At 42.4% G+C, this 22,312-nt stretch overlaps 1 protein-coding gene across 8 annotated transcripts in view; it reads right to left on the reverse strand.

Annotated features, from left to right (window-relative positions):
* The window catches only part of SGMS1 (sphingomyelin synthase 1), a 338,660-nt gene that overhangs the window by 65,318 nt on the left and 251,030 nt on the right, over positions 1–22,312 (reverse strand). For 2 of the 8 annotated variants that reach the window (XM_029609795.1, XM_029609800.1), the window contains one exon: positions 17,749–17,933. The exons of the other annotated variants lie outside the window; for them this stretch is intronic. The gene's annotated coding sequence lies outside the window, so the exon portion shown is untranslated. The remainder of the gene's footprint in view (positions 1–17,748; positions 17,934–22,312) is intronic. 8 annotated transcript variants of the gene reach the window in all.

A 22,312-nucleotide genomic window follows, 5' to 3' on the forward strand; every position in this document is an offset into this window, starting at 1 on the left:
CTTTTTTGGAGTTTCATTCCAGTTTGTCTCCATATTTGTAATCTTTCTGTACTTGGTGAAGGTTGATCTTTGTGTGTATGACCGAGATGAGATATTTAACTAGCACGTAGACATATAAAATACCTCATTTTATTTGTTGTGTTTTCTCAATTGGACATGCATTGGTGGTAAACTGCTGTCCTTTTATAAGTAGGGCTATTGCGCCTGGTAGTAGAGGGAGTTTATGTTGCTGTTATTGAGATAACACCAGAATATCTTTTTTGTATGGTGAGCTGTATGGGGAATATTTTAGTTCTCCTTTATACCCATTACTGAGGGTTGGGGGTGGGGTTAGCCCTGTGACAGTCATGTGTTCAGTGTATCTCACATGTGAGGACCATCTATCAAGTGTGTCCCGAAAAAAAGTTGAGAACCACTGCTCTAGGGTATTACAGATTCAGATCTTTAAGTCTTATCGCGATATGCTTTAGAGTGAAGATCACCTATCAGTTTAGAAGCCATCCTCTGCACAGACTGCAACTGGTTTCTATTCTTTTGAAGGTGTGATCTCTAGAATTGTATACAGTATTCCAAATGAGGTCTCACCAGAGACCTTTGCAGGGGCAATATTTTCCTTTTTCTGCTGGCTATTCCTCTCTATGCACCCAAGCATCTTTCTGGCTTTTCCCATCACTTTATCCACCTGTTTGGCCATCTTAAGGTCATCAGATACAGTCACCCCCAGATCTTGCTCTTTTTCATGCTTAGAATTTCACCCCTATGCTGTACTTCTCCCTTGGGTTTTTGCATCTTAAATACATAACTGAATCAGCATTAAATCTTAGCTGCTAGACCCTAGACCATTACTTGAGCTTTGGTAGATCCCTCATGTTTTCCACATCTTTCTTGCTGTCTACCCTGTTGCAGATTCTGGTATCATTGGCAAAATGACAAACCTTTCCGGACAATCCTTCCACAATGTTGCTCACGAAAATATTGAGAACAACTGGTCTAAGGACTGATTCCTGTAGCACACCGCTAGTAATGCCCCGCCTCCTCAGAGTAAACTCCATTTGCTACTAGCCTCTGACATCTCCCACTCAACCAGTTTTTAACCCATTCAGTCAATTTAGAGCCCATACCAAGGGTGCTCAATTTATTTATAAATAGCCTTTGTGGAACCCTGTCAAAGACCTTCCTGAAACCTAAGTACACTACTTCTAGTGCTCTCCCCAGTACAAAACTACTACTACTTAACTTTTCTATAGTGCTACACGACATATGTAGTTCTGTACTAACATACAAAAACAGTCCCTGCTCAATAGAGCTTACAATACAAGACAACAAACATACAGGACAAGAGACTTGGGGTATTTCATAGAGCAAGACAATGGTTAAAAAGAAGTTAGTTTACAAGACTAAAAGCAGACAATCAGGCATAAGATTTAAAAATGGTTTCAAAAAGGTGGGTCTTTAGATGGGATTTAAACACAGCAAGAGAGGGAGCATAACTCACCAGTTCTCAAAGCACACAACGCAGCCAGGTGGAAAGCAGGGAGACGGGAACTGGTGGTAGAGAAGCAAGATACAGAGGAGGGGTGCAGAGAGAGATAAGAAAGGAGAAGTAGTGAGGTGCTGCAGAATGAAGGCATTTGTAGGTGAGAAAGAAGCTTGAATTTTATGCAAAGAATGGCTAGGGAGCCAATGCAGTGGCTTCAGAAGAGGGGCTATGTGAGTGTAACAACTTTGGCGAAAGATAAGAACATAAGAAGTTGCCAAACTGGATCAGACAGAGGTTCCATCAAGACCAGCATCTTGCTTTCAACAGTGGCCAATCCAGGTTATAAGTACCTGGCAAGTACCCAAATATTAAACAGATCCAATTTTACTAATGCCAGTAACAGCAGTGACTATTCCCTAAGTCAATTTGATTAATAGCAGTATATTGGACTTCTCCTCCAGGAACTTATCTAAAGCTTTTTTAAACCAAGCTACACTAACTTCCCTAACAACATCCTCCGGCAATGAATGAAAAATAATTTTCTCCAATTTGTTTTAAATGTGTTACTTGCCATTTTCATGGAGTGCCCCCTAGTCCTTCTATTATCTGAAAGAGTAAATAACTGATTCATATTTACCCATTCTAGTCCTCTTATGATTTTGTAGATCTCTATCATATCCCCAACAGCACTCTCTTCTCCAAACTTTACAGCCCTAACCTCTTTAGCCTTTCCTCATAAGGGAGAGGATAAAGGTATGCAGTTGAATTTAGGACAGATTACAGTGGAAAGAAATGGTTTGTCAGGAAACCTGTGAGATGAGAGTGGATAAGGGCTCTGGTAGTGTGTACAGAAAGGAAAGGGCAGATTTTGGTAATGTTATAAAGAAAAACAGCATGTTTCAGTAAGATTTTGGATATGTGTAGAGAAGGAGAGAGAGGCCTCGAAGAGGACTCCAAAGCTATGTGCTGATGGGACCAGGGTGATGACTGTGTTATCCACAGAAATAGAGAAAGGAGGAAGAGGTGAGAAGGGCTGGGGGGTAGGAAGGTGAAGATAAGGAACTCTGTCTTGGCCATGTTGAATTTAAGGTGGCGACGGGACATCTAGGCAGCAATGTCAGACAAGCAGACTGAAATCCGGGACTGGATTTCCGGTGAAATTTCTTTTGTAGAAAAATAGATCTTGGACTCATCAGCATAAAAATAATATTGAAAGCCATGAGAGGAAATCATAGCACCAAGGGAATAAGTATATTATGAGAAGAGGACCTAGGACAGAATCCTGAGGCACACTAATTAATAGTGGAATGGCAGTAGAGGAAGAACCATCAGAGGAAACGCTAAAAGTGCAAAGGGAGAGGTAAGAAGATAACCAAGACAAGCCAGAGTCCAAAATCCAAGTGACGCAGAGCATCAAGGAGGTGATCGACTGTCAAAAGCAGCAGACAGGGTGGAAGAGGTTAAGGACAGAGTAAAGTAAATCTCTGGTCACTCAAACAAAGAAGTTGATCTGATTCATCTGACAAGACTAAAACCATGTTGCCTCGAATCTTGCAATCCACTGGATTCCAGAAACTTTGATTCCATTAATTTGCTGACCACAGAGGTCAGACTAACTGGCCTGTAATTCTCAGCCGCCTTCTTACTCCCACTTTTGTGAATAGGAGCCACATCCACCTGTCTCCAATCCTCTGGAACTACTCCCAACTCTAAAGATACATTGAAAAAGTCAGCCAGAACTTCTTTAACTCCCCTTAATACCCTTAGATGTATCCCATCCTGCCCCATTGCTTTACTGACTTTAGGTTTAGCTAGCTCCTCACAAATACACTTTTCTAAAAATCAATTGAGAGTTACCTCACTTCCAATCTTATTAGTGTGTGTTTTATGTGGTCCTGCTCCTGGCCCTTCGACAGTGAACAATGTTGCTAGAAGTTAAATTAACTATAACCTATGCCTACAGTTTATAGGATTTTTATTTATGTACCAAATACAACCAATTCTTTTATTGACAAAAGTACTACTGAAGTGTTTGCATCATCTATAAATTTTAAACCAGAGCCAATATTCACTAATACAGCACACATTTATTTTCATTGATAGTGAAAGAATATGCATGATTAATTTGGCTTTTCTTGTCCTTTAAGCAGCAATATAAAGGCTAAGTTATAATTCAGGAAAGGCTCATGGGTGTTTGAGAGAAGGGATGTATCTCATTAGATTAACCTATTTATGAGACCAGCTTAAGTCTTCAGAAACAAGGAAATCTAGAGTTAGAAATAGTTCATTTTTCTGTATTTACAAGCAAGTGATGAACCACACTGCATGTGCTGCAACAAGTATTATAAAGTTAGCTAAAATGTGACATATCAACTGTAAGAGAAGTTCCTTATTTGTACTGCAGAACAGTGAATTCATTCTCTCATTTCACAAAGAAGTTATGTAATAGTCTATCTAGGGATCTTCATTTTCAGTTTTTATTTTCCTAGGAATTTCATTATAATAAAAAAAATCCATGGAAAAATGATTTCCACTGATTTTTCTCCTGTGTGTTATAAAGTATTTTTTTTCATGGATCTATGTTGTTATAACATTGAAATTCCCAGGAAAAATACAATAAACAATGAAAACAAAGGTCCCTAAGTATATCATGCAGGACAATGGATAAATATATTGTTGACAAGTTTAGCCTTCTGCAAGAATCAAAAAAATCTAGAAAAGTAGCTATCACCTGTTTAAACTTTCCCCGTCACCCTCAATCGCCAGAACTCCCTTGAGCCCACATGGCCACTTTCTCCAAGTCCACAAGGCCAGTTATATTCCCACTGAGTGGGGCCCTCTTCCAGTCTGCAAATCTACCAGTCACGTGGGTGCATGTACGCGCACACACACACACACACAGCTGGCCCCAACAAATGCCACTTTTCAAGAAACTAAGAATACAACAGCTAAATGGATTTTATTGTAGTCTACTCTCCAAGGTGGAGGCTGGGTTGCTTATTCAGTAAACAATCCACTGTAAGCCTCAGCTTGAGATTCCCCACATATAATGGGGCTAATAGAACCTGTTTGTCGAAGGGGAAAAATAAAGTTTGCTTACTATAAACTGTGATTTCCCTAGATATTAGGATGAATTAGCCATGGAATACCCACCCACCTCTCTGGAGAGTCAACTACAAAGCTAGATTTCGCTCCAATGGACTGAGGAGGGTCAGGAGGCAACTCCAGCACATGCTCAGTAACATGTACGCAAAAAACAAATCTGTTTGGTGTCGCTGGATGACATCACCCACATGTAATGGCTAATTCAGCCTGCTTATCATCAACAGAAAATGTTTTAGGGTCTGTGTAATATTTGCAATGTTGCCTTTTCATAGGTAGGGTTATTAATATTTTGAGTTTAGCAGTTAGTGATTTATAGTATGGCAGGTTTGCTTTAGGTTCTCAGTACTTTTTTTTTTTTTTTTTACACAGGGTTTGGAATTATTACACAACATTCTGGGTAGTGGAAAGAGTTTGTGTTGCTGTTACTGAGGGGACTACAGAATTTGAATTATTTATTTTTTTTTTTTTTTATGGTGAGTGGTAAGAGAAAATGTCTCTTTTGCTCTGCATCTTTGTTGCTAAGGAGGAGGGGGCTTTAAGACCAAAGAGACACTGCTAGGGATGGTAACCCTGTCAAAAAATCTGTTCTGGACTATGCCACCGATGGTAACTAAACAGCACTTTTATGGGGGTTAACACAGAATGCTAAGGTTTACTTTAACAAATCTGTTCCCTTGCTGCATGGCTTGATGGTATAATTTCTCACCAGCTTACGGCATTCGAGGACTGAAGTTGCCTACCCTGGATTTAAATCTTGGCACAACATTTCAGAAAGGTTTCCTATCTCTTGTCTAACAGAAAAGGGCCTTCACAAACTCCAGTTAATACAAAACTTCACAGTATGACTGACAGAAGGATGCAAACTGCACATTCATATCAAACCTGTCCTATATAAACTATACTGGTTACTAGTCCCTACAGAGCCAAATTCAAAGCCCTGACTGATTTTCAAGGCTCGAAGAAGAAACAGACCTATCTACTCGAGACAAAGGCTTTCCTTATACATGTTCTCCAGACCACTAAGATCCACATCTGAAGCTTCCATAACAATTCCAGCAACAGAAGACATCAAAACAGATTCCTTCAACCAATCTTGCTCAGGAGCGGCACCTGGCCTATAGATCTCTCTCCCAGTACAGCACCACCAAATACATGACTACTCCTACTTCAGGAAACCAATAAAAGCAGTCAGTCACTTTTTATCCAAACAGGCTAGGGTGTGGTAACAGTACAAGATGGCTACCACCATGAGGAAACCTGATCAGCTTTACATGTAAGTTTCAATGTAATGACCTCTGACACTGGATGCAATTAGTGTGATAAGTAAACTATTCTTGCCAAACAGCCTAACTATATCTTGTCATCTGTGCATTATAGAAAAGATTGTGGACCTAAGTTACTAATGGCACTATGCTGAAAATACAAGCCCATGAGGCAGCAACCAAAACATATATTTGGCGTGATATAAAGAGCAAGGAAAGTAACTTCTCATTTTTTAATTGAAAACATTGAAAAAAAAAAAGTAATAAAAATTTACTTGGACTATGTGCACCAATGATGAGATACAACCCGAATGTATTGCAAAGCATATTATTAAATAATCTGCACAAGAGTCTTTTGATGGTCCTAGCTCTAAACATAAGCAGCGCTGCTTCTGGTAATTTCTGCTCCTAAGAAGAGGAAAACTGATATCAAATGCTGGTTTAGGGTGAAATATGGCCAGCAGAACTCTTCTTCCAGACACCTCATCCACTAATGCTCAGTTGTCAATACAATGTTTAGAGAAGGTATTATACTGTCTTACAAGTGGCAGCCCCAGATACATCCATGCTCTTTGCCTGAGCTTTCACAAAACTGAGGGCTGAAAAAAGTCCCACCTTGTAAGCTTCAAAGATAACAGTAATCCATCTGGCAACGGTCATTTTAGAAACCAGATTGCATTTGCCCCAAACAAAACATATTGCTCTAACCTTTTGAAAGATTTTGCCCTTTCCAAATAAAATTAAAAACTTCTTTTAATAGCCAGACATTTTAAAACTTCTCAGACTTGGGTTCCAGGAATAAAAGTAATACTACACTGAATTCAATGGTGAATTCACCTCAAGAATGGATCCACAAACTATCCTTAAACTACCTTAGATCTCAATTGCCTGATGCTCATCAGTTCTTCTCACTGAACAGATCGTCAACAAAAAAAATAATTTTGACTATCAAGAATAGAATCTGCTGCGACCCAGGGGTCCCTGCAAGACCGATGGAGGACGCCATCAACAGGAGCTGGGAGAAGGGGCTGCGCGGTCGGCGCACGAGCCCGTCAGGGTAAGGCCCATTATTTCTCGCACCTACCTCCAAGGGCCCCCACACCGACCGCGTGTCTTCCTGCAGCCCCGTCTGCTTTCTGCTTTGCTGAGATCCGCGTGTCTTCCTGCAGCCCGTCTGCTTTCTGCTTTGCTGAGATCCGCACACAGACACGATTGGAGTCGTCCTCCCCCCTCACAGGGCGTGCCGATGACATCATCCCCTCGCGACTAGAGGGGGATTTAAACGCAGGAACCACTCCCAGGTGCTGCGCGCTGGGCGTCGCGCAACGAAGGAGTGTGACAAAGGGGCAGACCCCTTTGTTCGCCCCTTCGTTGCGCCCCGAAGTGCAGTACCTCATAAAAAAAAAACCAAACATAGGCTCTAACACCGGTCCCACTGGTCACAGCAAGCCGCAACTTACTCCATTTTACAGCTAAATGCCCCTAACATCCTTCTAGACGACTACTCCCAAAAACATCAAGTAAGCATCGAGAAGTTTTCCAGCACTCACTCAGACGACTCCAACGCTCACTCAGACGACTTCAGCTCTCACTCGGACAACTCTAGCACTCATCCAGACTCAACCAACACTCATCCAGACTCTAGGCTCTACAATCACTCATCCAGAATTCTCCAGCTCCCGTCCAGACACCTCCAACACTCCCTCAGACGCCCCCAGTCTCTCACCCAGACCTCCACAGCACTCTTAGAGACTTCCCAATACGCACCCAAACGTCACTCACCATGCACACCCTCGCTATACCGATCATCCACAACCAAAGGAGAAACTCTGTAAAAAACCACACCAATCCCAACTTCATTCAAAAAAGAATTATCCCAATCATGACTTCACCACTGAACCAACTGCTGGGCCTCATGCTACTCTCCTTAACCCTGATCAATGCACAATCACTATCGAAAAAAACTCATCTCCTATACGACTATCTAACAGAATCAAATCCGGACTGCTGCGCAATCACCGAAACATGGCTGAAACCTGAAGACACGGCTCTAATCAACCAACTCCCTACTCACACTTACGACATCCTCTCTATCCCCAGAGTCAAAAAAAGAGGAGGCGGTCTATTATTAGCCACAAAAAAAGAGCTAGGGCTATCCCTACAGACCACCATCACATTACCCTCTCTCGAATTCGCTTTATTCAAATCTAAACACCTTCAAATGGCCTTACCTATGCCCCTCCAGGAAGCCTAAAATCGGACCCGTCTCCTTTAATTGAACTCCTAGCCAAACACATCAACACCGATACCCCTACTATAATAATGGGAGATTTCAACCTCCACGTGGATAAAATCCCTCAATCATCCAGTTGTGAAACCTTTCTCACTTCACTTCAGTATCTGGGATTCAAACAAATTATCAAAGAGCCGACGCACAAAGCGGGACATACACTAGACTTAATTTTCATAAATGAAAGCCTCACCACTGCCTCATCTACAACTTGTTCCCCAGTTCCCTGGTCAGACCACAAGTTGATTTCTACAACTCAAGTTCACCCAACCCATCCTCCTACCATTACAAAAAACCACAGTCCAATTCAGGAAGTTATGCAACCCAGAAACCCTCAGCCCACACCTATCCTCTGCATTAGACTAACTAGACCTCACGGATGCCAATTCAGCCACAACCTCCTGGATCAAAATAACTAAGGACGTAGCAGACCTAACATGTTCTTTAACCACTAAAGCTCTCCACTCTAATGCGAACAACAGGAAACCCTGGTACACCCCCCAGCTAAAAACCCTGAAACAAGAAATCAGAAGACTCGAACATACATGGCGAAACACCTCTTCCCCATCAAACCTGGAAGCTTACAAATCTCTCATGCACCGCTACCGGATATCCATCCTCCAAACAAAGAGGGATTTTTTCTCACAGAAAATACACCACTTCATCTTCGACCCTAAAGCTTTATTCTCCCTTGTTTCATCTCTCACTAAATCTACCCCCACGACAATCCCAGATGATCAAGCAGCCAGCAAAGCCTCAGAGTTAGCCGCATATTTCAAGAAAAAAATCATCGATCTGATCAGACCTCTAAAAGCCAACAACGCTCCTCTACCGCCACCAGCCCAATACTCTCATTATCCACAGAACACTAGCCTTGAAATGTTCGAGCCGACGTCATCCTTAGAGGTTGAAACAATCCTGAAGAAGCTCAAACCCACCTCTCACCCCACAGACACGATACCCGCCAACTTACTCATTGCCAGCTCAAAAACAGTCGCCAAACCAATTGCCGACATTATTAACTGCTCACTAATGCAAGGTTCAGTACCTGACAGTACCTGACATTATTAACCGCTCACTAATGCAAGGTTCAGTACCTGACCAGTTGAAACTCGCAATCCTAAAACCTCTCCTGAAAAAACCCAACCTGTCTCCAGATGACCCCTCCAACTATCACCCGATTGCTAAACTCCCCTTCATTTAAAAAATCCTAGAAAAATTAGTCAACCAGCAACTCACGGAATACTTAGAAGATAACAAAATACTAGCCCCCTCTCAGTTCGGCTTCCGAAAAACCCGAAATACAGAAACTCTGCTAATCTCTCTGACGGACACAATTTTACTGAATCTAGATAAAAAACAACCCGGCCTACTCATTCTCCTCGACCTATCAGCCGCATTTGACACGGTAAACCACGCAACGCTTCTGGATAGGCTAATGGATATCGGCATCAAAGGCACTGCTCTCAGCTGGTTCAAATCTTATCTACATAACAGATTTTATAAGGTCAGAGTCAACAATGAAGAATCACACCCAGTTCGCTCATCCTTGGGAGTCCCTCAAGGCTCTTCCCTATCCCCCACCCTCTTTAACATTTATCTATTACCACTTTGCCAGCTTCTCTCCAAACTAAAATTAACCCACTATATCTACGCAGACGACGTGCAAATATTCATCCCGGTTACGAAAACACTACAAAAAACACTAGAATTCTGGAACAACTGCCTCCAAGCCATCAACAACCTACTCAAGAGCCTTAACCTGATCCTTAACTCCAACAAAACCGAAATACTCCTCGTCACACAAGACTGTAACTATGCATCGTCTAACCTACCCCCTACTAGTCAACTATCCTTCTCACCTCAAGTTAGAAACCTCGGAGTCAGCATGGACAATCAACTAAACCTTAAGAGATTCATTAATAATACACTAAGGACGGCTTCTATAAATTGCAAGTTCTGAAAAGACTCAGCCCGCTCCTCCATTTCCAAGACTACCGGGCAGTTCTCCAAGCAATCATTTTTTCAAAAATTGACTACTGTAACTCCCTCCTACTTGGCCTACCAACCAACACAATAAAACCATTACAAATGCTCCAAAACGCTTCAGCCAGGATTCTAACTAAATCTAACAAAAGAAATCATATTACCCCCATCTTGAAAAACCTACACTGGCTCCCAATCAAGTTCAGAATCTCCTACAAAGTACTAACAATCATACATAAATCTATACACAAGCTCATTCCTCTGGAACTCAATATCCCTCTTCAGCCACATATACCCTCCAGACAAGTGAGAACAGCCTATAAAGATACTCTCCTCGCCCCAACCATCAAATCCTCATTAAATAAACGTACTCTATCCACAGCAGGCCCCGCGCAATGGAACTCTCTACCACCAGACCTCCGGAAAGAACCTTGCCCTATCGCCTTTAAAAAGAGACTCAAAACTTGGCTATTCGAACAAGCCTTCTATCCATACCAATAATTTTATTCTCAACCTTTCCAAATATGTGCACCTTGTAACATGTCTACTGCATATTTAGCCAGGTCCGTTCTAGTACATCATTATTTATTGTATCTTTTTGTTCTTTAATACCCAGTTACTTGATCCAAGTTTTATCCACCTGTTCGATGTAATTGCACTCTGTCTTGCCTGTTTAATGTTATAATGTAAACCGAATTGATATGTAACTTTTGCTACATGAATTTTGGTATATAAACATGGTAAATAAATAAATAAATAAATAAGAAACTGGAGGCCACCAGTAGCTCGTTAGTATCTTAAAACCCAGAGAAACGAGACAAGATAGTCGCTGCAGTGAACATGCAGGCAACCTAGCTCCCTGGGAGAATTTCTGAATAAAGCCTTTTTCTTCTTTGAAAGTTACCTCAACGTTTAAATAATGCCTCATACAAAGAGAAAGGCAAGAATTAGAGAAATCCTTACTTCAACGCCGAATACTGCAGCAAGACCACCACGGATCGAGGAAGCCTTCGGAAGATCCATGCACCAGAAACCAGAGGGAGGAGCCGCAGGCGAGCCTAGCGGAGAGCAGCCGTTAGTCACCATGGTAGAAGAAACATCCCTCAGCCCCGGTGTGCCAACAACTCCTACCCCACCAGTAGGGGTAAGGGGAGAGATTCATCGAGCCTGCTGGAGGAACAAACGACCTCAAGGACCTCAGTAGCCCCGAGAAGTGACGGCGGAATGCCGAGCACTTCGGAGAGCCCGATTATGCAGGGCTCCACAGGCCTGAGCGAGGTGGAACGGCGTAAGGAACAAGGGGGGAGACGTCCCTTGAAGGTAGGAGATAAAGAACTGAAATACAAGTAGTTTGCAATACATTGTTGGAAATGCCCGTAAAAATAACTCTTGAAGAAATTTGGACGGTATTAATCTCTATGAATAAGGCTATAAATGATCTGTCTATGATGAAGGAAAATGTGAATACAGTTCAGAGACTGGATAATAAGATGTTGATGCTGGAAACAACTGTAAAAGAAATGGAATTAGAAAAAAAAATTAAAGAGATACAATGTAACTTAATAAAATCAGAAAATTTAACATCTAAAAGAATTGAGTATATGGAAAATGAATTAAGAAGACCAAATCTGAGGTTCTTGAATTTCCCGAAGATGAGGTGGATGGCTCCTAAAGACCTTCTTAGAAGCTATTTAATTAACATCCTAGGATTTTCTGAGGTGTCTATCCCCACAATTTCTAAAATATTTTACCTACCTTCTAAAGAGGAAGTAAAAGAAAAACTGGATCAGGTTTCTACAGTCTCTGAAAATTTAACAGATATCTTAGATAAATCTTTTGAGACAAAGATAGAGATGAGAACAACTTTGTTGGTATCCTTCACATTGATATCTGAAAGAGATACTATACTTCGTTTGTCCTTTTGCAATCAGAATCAACAATATCAGAGTGTTCCTGGACATTACAAAAAGAATGCAAGAAAAGAGAAAGTTTCCTGATGTTGAAGAGCGAGGTAGTTTCAAGAGAGCCAAATTCTAAGATTCCCATGTAAATGTATCATAGTTTTTCAAAATGCTAGATATATTTTTGTTGAACCTGAGCAACTACGGGTATATTTAGATTCTTAATCCTAATATAACTTCAAGTGGGGTTGGCAAATTAAACGAAGGTAAATGGTTTCACTGGGTAGTATTTAGTACTTGTGATAAAGATTTCTTCTTATTCTGCTATTAATGATTGTCTCCCACTATTCTTATAATATTTGGATAACAATGTTAATTCTTCATGTGATGTATAATTAGAATGATTTTCTTTCTGTATTTTCTGAATAACATTCGATGTTATATTTGTTTAAAGCTTAATAAAAATAAAATTAAAAAAAATCCAAACGTCAACTTATTTATTTGGTTTTATAACCCACCTCCCCCATATAACTATGCCCAAGATGGCATACAATATGAACAACATAAAACTCAGTAACAAAGTTTTAAATGGAGGAGAGAAAACTAACTGGCCTTAGAAACCTTATATAGCTTGGGAAAGAAGAATTTTCTATCTCCAACAGGACTGCATATTGCTGACTATATGCTACTTGCACGCTTAATTTAGCTACTTTTAGACCTTTATCATGGCCACAGAAGAAAAGTTCTACAATTAAATTTTAAAGACTTAGCAGCTGAAACTATCCTCTCCTGATACCAGAAAGTATTCTTTTCCAAATTATGTAAGTAGCTTTATTTGTGGAAACATTTCTTGATTCTAGTAAGTCTTCTGCTAATCTGTTGATCAGCTCTTTTTCTTTAGGGATAGCCTCTCAAATTCCAATCCATTAGGAATACTAATTTTGGATTTTATTTATTTGCAAGTATTTATATTCTGTCACTTCCATGGCATGTGCTCAGCACGGATTTGAATGAAGAACTGGCCCTTGGCTTATTATATAAATCAGGGATGACCAACTCTTGTCCTCAAGACAAGAGTTGGTCATCCCTGAGCCATAAACAGGCCTGGTTTTCAGGATACACACAATGAATATGCATGAGATATATTTATATACAATGGAAGCAATGTATGCAAATCCATCTCACATATATTCATTATGGATATTCTGAAAACCAGGTCTGTTTGTGGCTCTGGAGAACCAGAGTTGGCCACCTTTGTCATAGCTGAGAGGAAGTTTGAAAGGTTCCAACACTGTTTCCATAAAATACGACCTTTTTGGCCAGTAAGACACTATCAAATTCACTTTGGATTGACATGCTTTAATCCTCTCTCACTATAGATCATGGAGGAAAAATATACAGCAGTAAGTTTCTCCAATTCTGTGACATCTATATTTACTGCCTACTAAGTCTGCTCATTAATGCATTCCAAATTGCTCTGTCTTCAGGACAGGTGTTTGAAAGGATCTTTTATGGCCAAGGGAAGGGAAAGGCCAGATTATAGAATAGGATCTACTGCGGCAGCACAGAAGGCAGGTACAAACAAGCAGACTTCTGCTGACATCTTCTATGTTTAATAATCCATTCCATCCACATTTCCTAGCTCTGTTACCTTTAAGGCTCAATGCACTGGGGGTCATGCATCATATCCATTAGTGCACAACTCCTTTATGTTATATTGCTTAGTAAACTGTAGATTATTAGGGAAATATACACAATACAATGAACTGTTCACTTAAAGACATTTTCTGCTCAGAAAACAGTTTTTATGCACAATAAGCATATCTTCTGTACACATTTTTGGTTAGTTTGGTGTATTTTTTTAAGCTTCCAATGCATTAGCACACCATTAGCTTACTGCATGAGGAGTTACATTATTTTTTAGCACATGTGTTAAACTATCACAGAGCACAGCTTATTACATCAGCCGCTAAGCAACCTGTGTCACAGCTGGGCAGGGCGGTGCAAGGTATTCCCCTAGCAAGAGCAGTACTGGCCTCTACAACAGAGCAGGATACAGTCTTCTGCCTGACCGGCCACCTCCCCCCTTGGGTTGAGCCTGCAGGTTCTGGTGGCCAGCAGCACTTCTCCAGCTGGGACAAGGCTGGCAATGGTCAGGGCAGGCAGCATACAAGCAGAAGCAGAGTCAGAGTCCAGGCAGAGGTCGGAGCCAGCAGAAACCAAACAAAGGCCAGAGTCAGTCCAAGGCAGCAACGAAGGCCAGTCCGAGGAAGGAAGGCAAGGCAAAAACAGGACAGCGGAACAAGGCTGGATGTACAGGCAAGGATGGGCAGAGCAGGAGCATAGAGAGATAAGGCAGTAACAGGGTAAAACACACAGGCAGGAACAAGACAAAACAAGACATGGTAAATGCAGGTAGGAAGGGCCACCGGGAGACCCAAAGGAAGCAGGAGGGAGACAGGGGGGCCCAGACAGGACAGGAGCACAAGAACAGAGCAAAGTATATACAGACTCAGGCTAACAGGAAACAATGACAAGACAAGGTAAATACAAGGCAAACGGGAACCTTAGGCAAGGCAAGGCAATGCTAAGTAAGATGGCCAAAGCAAAGAGCCAAGATGACTTGATGATGAAGCCTCAAGCTATAACTAATGCAGGTTTATATAGCACTGCCCTTGCTATATCATGTAGCCTTCAAGGCAGAGGTTAGAGCAGATCCGAGCATGGCCCAGTGAGAGCCCCTGCAAGCAGAGGGGCGCCTAGCAGCCAAAAACAAAACACCAGGACTATATTTCTCTTCACAGGATCATACAAACGCCCTCTGGCTAAACAAAAGGTCTGACGGCATATATTAGCACAGCACTTCACTTAATCAAAAGAAATTCAGACAAGCTTTAAAAAAGAAAATTCTTCTTTGAAATCCAAACAATGTCCAAGTTTGTTTAAACCTTTACACATTTTGAAGGCAATTTTCAAAAGCTATTTACCCGCCGTGTGCGGAGGCATTCCTGAGGTTTGGGTTAGGTTGGAAGAAGCAACATTGTGCATAGTTCTGCATTTTCAAAGCTATGTGCATGGTTTTCCTCATTAAAAAAAATGGTAGGTACAAATGTCTACAAGCACTCCCCTCCCCCCCCCTTGGCAGTTTGAGGGAAACGTATACTTGTACTTTCTCTTTAAAAACTGGTGCAAAGCATGGGGTTAAAATACTCAGGGACTGAGCATCAAGTGTTAAAAATTGCCTCCATAAAGGAACAACAAATGTTTTGAAAAGCAACAGAGTAAACCACTTCCAGGTACAAAGTGCATTTGGCAGCCAAACGGGGAAAGAGGAAACAGATAAATTATGCAGGATGGCACCCTGCACTGCAACATGTGCCTCAGGTGGTATCTATGCTAAAATTAGCACTGCTCGTTTCCTCAGAGGAGCTGAACGGCTGTAATGAAGCCCTTTTCATCCTGCACTGGGTACGCAGCAATAATAGGAGGAAAACATAGTTCTCAAAATCCTATGGCAGTTTCAAGTTTCTGAAAGGTCCTCCTGTTCAGCAGGCACCAACATTACGACTAAAGGTAAACTACAGAGCCTCTTTGCTAATCCTTATCAGAACTGGATTGCATTGATGCATGTATGAAGACGTGAAGATGCTTAATAAAAAAAAAACAAACAAGAAATGTTAACATAAAAATGGTATTTTGCCTTTTACTTAAAAACAAACAAAAAAAACTAGGGATGTGAATCGTTTTTTGATGATTTAAAATATCGTCCGATATATTTTAAATCGTCAAAAATCGTTAGGGCCACGATACAATACCAATTCCCCCGATTTATCGTCAAAAAATCGTAAATCGGGGGAAGGGGGAGGGCAGGAAAACCGGCACAGTAAAACCCCCTAAAACCCACCCCCGACCCTTTAAATTAAATCCCCCACCCTCCCGAACCCCCCCCCCCCCAAATGCTTTAAATTACCTGGGGATCCAGCGGAGGTCCGGAACGGCGGCGGTCCGGAACGGCCCCCTCAATTGAATCGTGTTGTCTTCAGCCGGCGCCATTTTTCAAAATGGCCACCGCAAAATGGCGGCGGCCATAGACAAAAACGATTCGACGCAGGAGGTCGTTCCGGACCCCCGCTGGACTTTTGGCAAGTCTTGTGGGGGTCAGGAGGCCCCCCCAAGCTGGCCAAAATTTTCCTGGGAGTCCAGCGGGGTTCCGGGAGCGATTTCATGCCGCGAATCGTTTTCGTACGGAAAATGGCGCCGGCAGGAGATCGACTGCAGGAGGTAGTTCAGCGGCGGTCCGGAACCCCCGCTGAACGACCTCCTGCAGTCGATCTCCTGCCGGCGCCATTTTCCGTACGAAAACGATTCGCGGCAGGAAATCGCTCCCGGACCCCCGCTGGACCCCCAGGAACTTTTGGCCAGCTTGGGGGGGCCTCCTGACCCCCACAAGACTTGCCAAAAGTCCAGCGGGGGTCCGGAACGACCTCCTGCAGTCGAATCGTGTTGGTCTATGGCCGCCGCCATTTTGCGCCGCCATTTTGGAAAATGGCGCCGGCTGAAGACAACACGATTCAATTGCAGGAGGCTGTTCCGGACCGCCGCCGTTCCGGACCGTCGCTGGATCCCCAGGTAATTTAAAGCATTTGGGGGGGGGGGGGGATTTAATTTAAAGGGTCGGGGGTGGGTTTTAGGGGGTTTTAGTGTGCCGGCTCACGATTTTAACGATTTTCACGATACTTTACACACCCAAACGGTAACAATACGATTCCCTCCCCCTCCCAGCCGAAATCGATCGTTAAGACGATAGAGGACACGATTCACATCTCTAAAAAAACCCCAAAACTATATTAGGACAAAAATGGAAACTAGAAAAGAAACCACAAGAGTAAGCAACGAAGGAATAAAACAGTCATAGCCTTTAATTATCAAACTGACTCTCCACTTAACATAGCTTTGTAACTGTGCACATCTAAGAATTCTGGAAGTTTTTCATGAAGAGCTAAATGTTGTGATTTTTGGCATAAATTGGATAATACTACCAATGCTGAAATCTGCTTAAACCATTATCCGTAAGTATAGCCAGAAAAGCATCAGCAAGTGAACCCAAAGCTTCTGAGTACAATGTAAAAAAAAAAAAAAAAAAAAGGTAGGAAAACAACACGTATTGATTTTAAACATAGCTATGTGCTTTTTAAAAAGGTTCAATTCCTACAAGAAATGTATTTGTTTTAAATTGTGTGTATAATGTTTAGCAGGTGGCAACGTTCTACAATACAAGTCGTGTTAAAAGATTTTTTTTCAGGGGTCAGTGGAAATGTTTGCTGCTCACTTATTTTTATTTTCTCCTGCGAAAGAAGGGGGAAGAGGAAGTAGGGAGAGAAAGCAGTTTTATTTTGGCCCCTAACTCTTATCACTAACTGGCTGATAAGGAGCTCAAAAGAAAGCAATGTGGATTGGAGATTCCCTTCCCCTTGCTGGGGCAAAGTGGTAGTTTACTGCTGACCTGACAGAAAGGTAGATGGGGGCTGCACAAGGGTAGAGGAGAAAGGGAAAGCTCGAGCACATGGGGGGCAGGAAGGACAGAGGGAAAAGAGGCGGTGCCTCTAGTATTATTAGCGCCTTGGTGAACATCCCTTGGGGGGGGGGCCGATTGGAAGACAGGGCTAGGGGGTCACGGCTCAGGGAACACATAACTAATACACTGTTACTGGTAATCCTGCTCACCTGATGCAAACTAGAGGAAACTGGGAATTAAGCTTAGCTGGGATATGCAGATAGGAATCATGCAGAAAGCACAGAAAATATCCTGTTTGATAGGCCTAGGTAGCTGATGGAACCAGGTGCACAATTTAGCCTGTAGTTTTATGCATCTTTTTTCTGCCCAAACTTTACTGCCAATGCAAGGAGTTCTGTGCAAAAAAAAAAAAAAAAAAGGTTCAGTTAGTGCCCTCTCATGCTAATGATAGATTAGCTATTACCTCACCCACACCCTCCAGGGCAGAGAAATCTGCTGGCTTATCTTGCATTTTCTTAACAATGGAAATGTAACTCCCAGTCAGAGGTGGAGTAAAGTTTCCACAACTAATGTTAGCTTATGGGCAGAAGCTGGACTCAGAGGTGGTTGGACTTATAAGTCTGCATTTTCTGCACATAAAATATGATTTATGCTAATAAATCTTACTTTTATGCACACATTTTTGGGTTTCTATACATTTTTTAACTCAATTCATTAGCATAACATTAGCTTATACATTGGGAGTTAAAACATTTTTTAGCTTGTGCATAAAGAAACTGTTCTGAATTTCAGTGAACAGATTTAACTCGTAGCTTATTATATTGGTCCTTGACTTTCATTTAAGGATCCTGATAGACATCTTCAACCTTTTCAGGGTCAGAATTTTTTTATGATCAGAAAGTTGTTGGGAGTAGACTATAGTGAACCATAGTGCCTGGAGTATGGGTACAAATGTACGGACTTCCATTTATTTTGGAGTAGACACTAGTGCTTGGAGCAGTGGACTATGAACCATAGAAACCAGAGTTCAAATCCCACTGCTACTTCTTGTGACCTTGGGCAAGCCACTTCTTTCTCCTTTACTCAAGTACTTACTAAACCAATGTATCGCATTTTAAATGCCGTTTATCACACGATATCTTCAATTCAATGTAGGAGTGGAGGAGTAGCCTAGTGCTTAGAGCAGGGAGCTAAGAACCAGGAGACCAGGGTTCGAGTCCCACTGTGGCTCCTTGTGACCTTGGGCAAGTCACTTTACTCTCCATTTGCTCAGAGCGGGAGAGCAGGCGAGCGCCCGCTCTCCCGGTGCGTGCACAGGCCACTCTCCTGTGCGTGATACAGTAAAGTAATTTATTTAAATTAGGGTCCGCGGCAGCTGTCAGCGGGTTTGACAGCAGACGCTCAATTTTGCCGGCATCGGTTCTCGAGCCTGCTGACAGCCACGGGTTCGGAAACCGAACGCCGGCAAAATTGAGCGTACTGTTTTCGACCCGCGAGCCTCCGACTTAATATCACCATGATATTAAGCCTCCGACTTAATATCACCATGATATTAAGTCGGAGGCATGATATTAGAAAAGTCCTCAAGGGCCAATAGTGACCCTCACTCATCACCCCACCCCTCTGGAATTTGTCCCTATCACAAGATGGGTCAAGGTCAGGTCGACACCATTTTGAAAAATGGCATTGATTGGATCTAGATTAAAAGGGCACTCTGGACCCCCACTGAACAATTTTAGAGGTAGAGGCAGGTTTGGGGATGGGGGTTCGGCTGCCTCCCACAGACCTCCAGGGCCTTTTTTCAGGTTGGGGTGAGGGGAGAGACTGGGGGAGACCAGACCTTAGGGATATGATTGTATTTAAACTTGGTGGGGGGGGGGGGGGGGGCAGAAATGACTTGATGCTGGAGGGGTTTTAAGGGGCCATTTCCCTCAGGTGTTGGGGGGGGAGATTGTATCGGATATCTAGGGAAGGGGATGGGGCATCGTGTGCATTTAAAATTTTTGTTTCTACTTGTTGGGGTCGCTTCTGCCTCTATAGGTGGGTGGGCAGGGGGTCAACACGGACTCTCAGGGGCTTATCACAATTTTGGAGGGGGGAATTTTAGAGCCTTGGGACCTTTAAAAGATGGCAGCCCAGCCTGAGGTGGCCCACCTCACTCACTTCAGGCTAGTTTTGCAGTGTGATTTTTTATCCTGCATTTCTCTTGTGATAAAAAAAGGTTTGTTGCACGAATGCTGCGATATTTTGCAAGGGGTGGGTAATCTATCACAGGACAGCCCCCCCCCCCCCCTGCAATAATTTGCTCGTCCTGTGATAAAATACTGTGGGGCTTGATAAATCTCCCTATTAGACCGTAAGCCCTCTGACGACAGGGAAATAGCTACAGTTTCTGAACGTAATCTGCTTTGAAGTGCCAAAAAGTGGAATACAAATCAAATAAATAAATCCCACCAAATCCAAATTGGAAGGCAGCCCACATTAGTGTACAACAATAGCATCAAACAAAATAAAATATAGAATACTGTTTAAATGTACAGGAAATGCAATACTTTCTCAAATCAATATCAATCCTAATAAAATACAAAATACAAAAAATATATCAATACCTAATTTGTGCAACAAACTAGAACCCCACCTATAACACTAGTCCTTTTTACTTCCAGCTCCTGCACAGCTGCAAACGCTCCCCCCCCCGACCCACACCTCCTTCCAATAAAACAAGTCCTGCCTTGCAATATGACTTTAATCCCACCTCCTTCATGAAGAGGCTCACTAATAGGGCATGCCCCTTCCCAGTAACCTGCCGGTGGTGCACCCAAGGACATTACTTCGCAGGCAGCAGCAAGCAGAAGCAAAGGCATCCTGGGAAGTCTTGAATTCATAAAGTTGGTCTCTGGGAGACGGGAGCTCTAACAAATATACTGGGGTCCTGGAGAAAACTGAAGTCTTCATAGGATTGTGATACATTTCTCTCATGCATATTCATTGTGGATATCCTGAAAACCCGACTGGCTGGTGGGCCCCCAGGACAGGGTCGGGAACCACTGCTTTAAAGGACAAATTTGAAAAAAATGCTCCAGTACATGAGCTTCATGCAACATTATACTACAAGCCGTTAGGCCCGTTCAAACGGGCGAGATTCCGGTCAGAGCCGTTCTCTTCTCCACAACGTCTTACCTTCCCACTTACTCACTCATATCCTTTTCCCTTTTCCTTCCATCCCCTCTCATCTTCCCTTTCCTTCCCCTCTCAACTCATCCACAACCCCTTCCCTCTCCCTCAGCCCTCCTCCACTCCCTGTTTTTTCTGCAAGCTTTATTTCTGCAGATAGAGGGTGGAAACCCAGCCAGGACACCATTATTCATTTTGCCAGAGAGGCCTGGTCCATCCTCAAATTGTGCTGTCACACCAGCGTGAAATGGACGAGAGATTTGTTTCGCGGCACATCGGTCAGAGCTCTCTTCCTTTTCCACGCATGAGCGGCACGTCATCGGTCAGATCTGCGCACGTCTGTCACAGCTCTCCCAGGTGCTCTGATCCGCGCATTCGCGGCACATCTGTCACAGCTCTCCCATCCGCACATGCGTGTCACAGCCGCTCTCTACTGCGCATTTACGGCACATTGGTCAGAGCCCATTCATCTATATTGATTACAAGAGCTTATGAAATCACTTTACTTACTTCAGATGCAACTTCAAGGCTAAAGGGGAAGAGCATTTATGTCTAGAAATTGTTGTGGGACAGTAACTCCCAAAGTCAAGGCCACATGTCCCATCAGAAGAAAGTTATATAGTTCTTATGTCAGTGTTGTAGTTTTAGGTATGCTATGGAGTTGACTTATAGTATTCTACATCTTTAATAATGCCGGCACCATTTTCTTTGTTGTCTACCTTTTGATTTGCTGTTTTGTAACGTTATCCTTGTTTTACCTTTTAGAAGAAATAAAGTACTGTTGGGCCTTCCGACGTGGCCTCGCGGCGAAACACAGGTCTGTGTCGGGGGACCCGAATTGAATTATATCCGGTTATAACACTGTGGAGTTGCCGTCTCAAAAAGAATACATTTCTTCACTCAAAATTTTGTGTGGACATTGAATTTATCCTGCACATTCTCCTGGTTTATTTGATCGTTTGCGTGCAGCAGTGCTCCTCTCTTGTTTTTCCCATCAGAAGAAAGGACATATGTAGCATGAAGCTCATGTACCACAACATTTTTTCATATTGATCTTTTAAAGGGAATCACAATCTACAAAGACTTCAGTCTTCTCCAGGACCAGTGGTATTAAATACATATTTATTTTATTTGTACACCATCATTCTGCAGACAATCACAGCAGTTCACAGCAAAAAGGTATATCAATAAAAACAGTAATTACAACAGCAATAACTGCAAAATGTGTAAATATTAAAATTGCTAATAAACTTCATTATACACGAAACAATGATCTTCCAGCTTTAAGTCCCTGTGCTTCTATTTTGCCCTCCTTCTCCTAGATGTTCATATTGTGCCAAATAACCATGTTTTAAAATCTTTCTTAAACGGCCTTATAATCCTTCTGGACACGTAATTCGACTGGCATCGAGTTCCATAGTTTCGGCCCAGAAATTGAGATCGCTCTTTCCCTCACTTCACTTCAATGTGCGGATTGTAATAATGGGGCTGATCTTAGGTTTCGTTGTTGTCTGAATAAATGCAGCATTATACTTAACCAATCAGTGTTTTTTCGGTTGATCATATTATGGATCATACATAATATTTTATAATATACCC

Source organism: Rhinatrema bivittatum, chromosome 7 (assembly GCF_901001135.1).
Source record: "Rhinatrema bivittatum chromosome 7, aRhiBiv1.1, whole genome shotgun sequence".
Taxonomy (NCBI): Eukaryota; Metazoa; Chordata; class Amphibia; order Gymnophiona; family Rhinatrematidae; genus Rhinatrema; species Rhinatrema bivittatum.